The following is a 6606-nucleotide window of genomic DNA, read 5'->3' as shown; positions in this document are numbered from 1 at the left end:
GCTTTGATCTCTGAGAATTCATAGGAGCAAGAAGGGAGGAGATGAGCTGGGGGCCTGGAGGGATTAACTGTGAAAACCTGGCCAGGCTTTGTTGGATGGGGAAGCTGGGGTGGAGCGTGGGGTGTCTGGGGAACAGATGTGAGCTTGACTTGATCTTCTGCAGCTGCACACAGAGGTTTGCCAGAGGTGAAAGTGAGTTCCCGTAGCGGCCAAAAGTCTTCTTGGTGTTGTCCTTCAGGGGTCTCTTCTCAGACCGGAGCTGGAGTTAGTGCAGGATTTGTGCAATTTGATTCCAGCAACCATGTAACAGGTTGGATGGAGAAAGGGTTTCTTTTGAGAAGAGAGGGATTTGGTAGGTTTTATCTCTGTGTTATTATATTCATTTCTAAACATTCCAGAGAGGTGATGGCAGGACAAGGCCAGCCTTTCTCAGTAAACTTTTATTGCTTTATGATCTCAATTAAAATGATGGGCAGGGCAGGGTAGGGCTGGGTCAGAAAATTGACTGAGTCCTCTAGAGTGGCCTGTCCCTGAGTTTGTTCCCGACAATACAGGTCCCAAGAGATGCTCTCAATGATTCATGGTCTAGTAGGTTTGGGAAATCTGCATGTCGTGTTTTCCTCTGGAGATTCCCAATACACACATTTGAACACTAAAGGTCCCAAACTATCCCATAGTTGAGAACTCTCTGACTTTATGGAATCCAAAGTTTCTCAAACTTGATTGGCCAGGAAATTAGAGTCTTTTTTTGGTCAGGAAAAGGCACCAATTGATATCAAGTACACGGAACTTCAGGAAGAGCTGGCCTCCAGGTTGGGGAGTCCATGTCATGCTTGAGTGTGGGGGTTCCTGAAGCTACTCCTTCTGCCTTTGGTGGCATCAACAACCTGGGAATTCTTCATTGGGAACACACCCCTCTTCGTGAGTCTAGCTAGAGAAGCTCTGCTTGCAATTTCATTGGGAGAAAAAGACCTAGAGCTGAAACAAGGTCAAGTCAAATTCTCACACACGTCAGAAACATGTCAGAACTTAGAATGAGGAAAAACATGTCAGAACTTAGAATGAGGCTGTTTTTAACTCCCAGCTCCATATTTTCTTTCTGTGTTATTCAGAAGGAAATAGTGGTGGCCAGAATGTGGATCTTCTTGGCTATAGTAACTATTTCAGCAATGGGTAGATGACCCATAAACCAATCAGGCTCAAATAATGCTTATCTCAGAACTTTTGGTTGAGCAATTTACAAACAGAAAGTGTCTCCTCTGTGGGGCTTGGAGCAGGGCGCATGTAAACCTGTTGACACCCTCTTCCCATGAGAGAGAACCTGGTAAAGGATTGAGCCAAGAAATAGAGATAGATTGGGCCCAGCTGAGTCACTTGTGTGCCTGAATCCAGCGACGCCTGGAGACTATGTTATTTGGTTCTGTCAGTTTGAGTTGAGTTTTCTGTTATTTGAAACTCCAAGAGTCTGACCAATACTGCCCTCATCAGAAACCTTCTCTTGGAGCCTAAATGTCTGAGATGACAAGAATTCATTTAAATATTCCTTCTCCCTTTACTCCACCCCTAAGACCAGAGCAAGCACTATCAAAGACATCGAGTTGTGCCAGTCATCATTGTCACATAATTCATGATAGCATTTTACTTCTTTTCTCCAGAAGATACTTGAAAGTGTGTCTGGTCTGTAGCTCCATCTGATCCTTCAGGTTGCTCTACAGATTGTCCACCAAGAAGTTTTCTGGCTTCTGCTTAAATACCCTCAAGATCAAACAGTTCAGGGCTCCTTGAGGAAATATGGGCCTTTCTCAGGAAGCTCTAATCAGGTTCATTGGGATCTTCCTCCCTATCATTTTACCTTTGAGTCCTGGGCCAACTGTAGTCCTGGTCTAACCCCTCCTCCACAGGAGAGACTTCCAGATTTCTGAAAATAGCTAAACCTCGTTCCTTACAAACTGAGGAAACATCCCTAGCCTTAACCTAGTGGAGCCAGTTCTGGTTTTCTTCACTGTCCCACAGTGAGTATACTCTGGACGGGTTGCAATATTGTTTCAACTTGTGTTGCTTTCATTTGTGATGTCTAAAGTAATATATGTCCATATATAGACTATTCAGAAAGGTAAGAAGAAACAACACCCACCTGTAAGTGAGTTGCCAAGAGGTGATCATTGCTGACCTTTTGGTGTCTCTTTGTCCATCCTTTCCACACACATAGATAGACAGATGCATGGTTGTGCTGGATCGGTGTCCCTGTCTTCCGTTTCTTTGCCCAGGAGGCTGGCCTGCAGTAGACCACACTCCCAGGAGGGCTCCTGTGCCCCCGGCTTCCTGCCGGTGTAGACTACGGGGTGCTCAGGCCACAGATCTGGCAGAGAGAGGTCAGGGAGTCTATGTCCCTGATTCCTCCTTGTGGAGTCACCTGGGGCTGGTGTGTCCCTCAGCCACTGCCCCTCACAGGACAGTCTACTCAATACTCCTCTCTGGTACTCCAGGGCTTGCGGTGGCTTCCACCCTTTGCTGCTAGCTCAGGGCAGCTGTGCTATCCTTTGTGCTTTCCCAGGGCCCAACCTCTTATCTTTGCACATATCAGCTCTCCTAAGCATTTTTCACAGACTACACTTTCAGTGAGTCCTAGGCAAACAGAGAAAGTGGAGGCCCACCTCATGTTCCGTATGCTTCTCCAAGGCCCAACCTCCAGTTATTCTAGCTGAGTGTGCCCTCTGTTTCCAATAGGAACTTTACCTGATACGATTGTACTTTACAAGTATGAAACACACTGTGCATCATACCTACTTATAACTTGCTATGCCATTTCTTGGGATATTGGAAACCTCTCTTCGTATTGTTAACTATTCCTTTGCGACATTGTGTTAATGCTGGATGGGTTTTATATATATATTTAAACAAATGTACCATAATTTATTTACACCTCGAGGGACAGAAAGTTAATTTTTCCACCCAATTCATTACTTTGAAAGTACTTTGATGAATATCCTTGTCAGTAAATCTTTGCACATGTTCATGATTATTTCTCTAGGATAAATTTGTATATGTAAAATTTCTGGATCAATAGAAATGAACATCTGAAAAAAATTTTGTTGCATGTTGACAACCTGCTCTCCAAAATTTTAAAAATAATTTACATGGCTTCCAACTATGTGTAGCAAGATTTGTTTCCTCACACTTCCTTTAACATTTAGTATGATGGTAAACAATACTATGTTTATAATGGGATAGTTGAACAATGTCCCTTTTAATATGAAGTCCCTAGAAATGAACAGACTACGGGATAGAGAGGAGCACACTCATCACCTTCTTTCTCCAGAGCATAATACTCTCATTGATATAGCCTAAGATGATAGTCACTGTAGTAGACTGAATGATGTCCCCCTCCAAAATGTCCATGTTCTAATCCCTGCAACCTGTGAATATGATACTTTTCACTTGGTAAAAGGGACCTTGCCGATATGATTAAGAATCTTATGAGGACATTATCCTGGATTAGCTAGGTGAGTCCAATGTAACCATAAGGGTCCTTATAAGGAGAAAAAAGGTACTGTAACGATGAGAGAAGAGAGAGATTGGAAGATGCTAAGCTGTTGGCTTTGAAGATGGAGGGAGGGGTCACAAGCCAAGGAATGCAGATGGCCTCTAGAAGCTGGAGAAGGCAGGGAACCAATGTCCCCTGGAGCCTCCGGAAGGCAGCCCTGCTGACACCTTGATTCTGGACTTCTGATCTTTGGAACTATGAGAATAAACTTGGGTTGTTTACATCCAGGGAATTTGTGGTAATTTATGGCAGCAGCAATAGGAAATTAACACCGCCATTTCTTGCTGTCTCTTGGCTTATTCTTGAGAGCATTATCTGCTAAGTCTAATGTGCTTTTTTCTCCCCATGTTCTGCTTCTGAACCACATCAACCCTCTCTCCAATTGGTTTGCTTCTCAGGACCTCAGCTGGAGCTACCTTTGTCTTTGTGCTTCAAGTTGGGGACATCAATGCAATCCCATAAGTATGATGACACAGCAAATAGCTTCAGGAGCCAGGTGGACTGTCTTTAGGGAACTGGCTCCCAACTCTCTTTGCTGCTGAATGGGCCTCCATTTTGTAGGCCCTCTCCATTTTATGCCTAAAGTGTCTTTTTCAAATCCTAGAATCTGAATTCCTTTCCTACACTTTTATCTCTCTTTTCTATAGTTTACTGCTCTTTTCACTTGGTCACCAGAACATAATAAAATAATACAATTCCTAATACTTGTAGAAGGATTTTTATTTTACAAAGTGCTTTCACATAAATGATCCCATTGAATCTTCCTAACACGGTGCTTGGCAAATAGTATGCATTTAATAAATGACTGTGCCCCTTTCCCACAAAGAAACATACTTTTACACCCAGAGTTTCCTTATATAAAAGTCTAAGGCTCTCGAGATAAATAAGGATACACACACACACTCACACTCACAAATAAGGGGCATGACTTCTCACTTGGACGCACACATTGTGTGTAGCTCCTCTGAGCTCAATGAAGATGTTAGAAGAAATATCTTAATTCATGCTACAAAGAAAGTCGTTGCCTTTTTGTAAATCCTAGTATTGAAAGAGATCCAGGAGGTCTCCAATTTCTTGGTGACCTAAAATAGGAACTCACAAACTCACCACCAGCATGAAACCCCAGGCCTAGTGCAGGCCTGGAAGAAGCAGGAACCAACCTAGTGGAGCGGCTGGGAATTTTCTCTGCCAGCTGCCCTGCAGCCTGCTGCTCAGAATTTTCCCAATCTCTCTGCTCCTGTGGCTTCAGACTTGAACTCAGAGCCCAGAGCTGACAGCCAATCTGACTGGGACCCTAAAGCATGCCAGAGTCTCTAGGACCAGAGTTCCTGTGGTCTGGACCCAAAGCCACGCCTGCAGGCTGCTGTTTACCTCAGTCTCCACTTGCCTTTGGAATCTGCTCATAGGATATCTCTGAGAAGATCCTTTGAGTTTGGAAAACTGGACTTTTCACTGATAAAGGCTCCTGAAGGCTTAATCTGGAGCTGCGTTCCCCATGGGTGCTCATTAAAAACTTGCTGATGAATGGGTGACAACATCCCATCACTTTCAGTTTTCTGTTTGAAATAGCTTTGTTAGAGATGCTCAGATTGCTCTTCTCTGGGTTTGTTTTTATAGGTGTCCAGGAATCAAATGATGATGTGTCTTGTCCCAGGAGCTTAGAAAGACAGCTCCCCTAAGCATTTGTCACAGACTACACTTTCAGTGGATCCCAGGCAAACAGAGAGAGGAGGCCCACCCCATGTTATGCATGCCTCCCCAGGGCCCAAACCCAGCGTAGGCTCTTGGCTATGGTGTGTGCTTTCAGAGCTGGAGAAGGCAGCTGTTTGCTGAGTTTTCTGACACTCTTAACTGTTCAACTGGGCAGAGTTTTGCCATCGGTTCAAAGAAGAGGCTTATAACTGGGGGGAAATCACATACAATGAATTTCTGACTAATAGGACTTATTTCAAAAAAGCTGAGTGATGAAGTGAAGAGTTGAACATTTGAGTTTGAAAAAGCCGAGTCCAAGTTCTGTTGTCTCCACATCCTGGCTGTGTGGTCCTGGGCAGGTGACTATGGGCCTCAGTTTCCTTTCCTCACCTGTAAAACAAGTATCATAATGATCATAACTTGTAGGGCTGTTGGGAGCCTCAAATGAAAGAATGAATCGAAAAGCATGTGTATCTGAGTTTTGGTGTCTGCCGAAATTTGTTTTTTTTTTTTTTCCGAGTTGGAGTCTCACTCTGTCGCCCAGACTGGAGTGCAGTGGCCGCTCCCGGCCACCGCAGTCTCAACCTGCTGGGCTCCGGCGATGCTTCTGCCTCAGCCCTCTGAGTAGCCGGAATTACAGGCGTGCGCTACCACGCCCGGCTGATTTTTTGATTTATTGTAGAGATGAGGTCTTGCCACCCAGGCAGGTCTCGAACCCGCGGGCTCAGGCAATCTACTCACCTCAGCCTCCCAAAGGCGCGGGATTACAGGCTGAGCCACCGAGCCCGGCTGAGATTTGATTTTAAAGGTGGATATTTCTTCCTTGACCATTTTTGATATGGAACATCTAGCTAAGTATGAGCTTGTGATCCAATTTGATAAGCAGGTACTGACTCAAGAAAACTCCGGATTAATACAAAACTGGAATGGAAGGTGGTTATTTGCTTTTCAAAATGTCATACTTCAGTGCTCTTTTTGATACTCAAATCTCTTAGTGAGCACTGACCAATAAAAATATAATTGCAGTCATATATATAATTTAAAATTGTCTAGTAGTTATATTAAAAAAGTAATCAGAAACAGATGAAATTAACTTTGATAATATAATTTCTTTAATACAACATATCAAAAATATTGCCCTTTCAACATTTTAAAATAGTCTTTTGTATAAAGTCTTTGAAATTTAGTCTGTGATTTGAACTTGTAGCACATCTCAATTCAGACATGGAATTTTTACTAGAAATACTTGATGTGTATTAGGTTTATAAAATTTATGATTAAAAAGTAGATTTATATATCCAAGCTGTTTCAAATTTAGCAAATTTGAAATTTGCAAAATTATTTAAAAGTGTTACATAAATTGAGTATCA

The sequence above is a fragment of the Carlito syrichta genome, unplaced genomic scaffold (genome assembly GCF_000164805.1).
Source record: "Carlito syrichta isolate Samal-C Ts95f unplaced genomic scaffold, Tarsius_syrichta-2.0.1 Scaffold303612, whole genome shotgun sequence".
NCBI lineage: Eukaryota > Metazoa > Chordata > Mammalia > Primates > Tarsiidae > Carlito > Carlito syrichta.
This window is presented reverse-complemented; position numbering follows the sequence as displayed.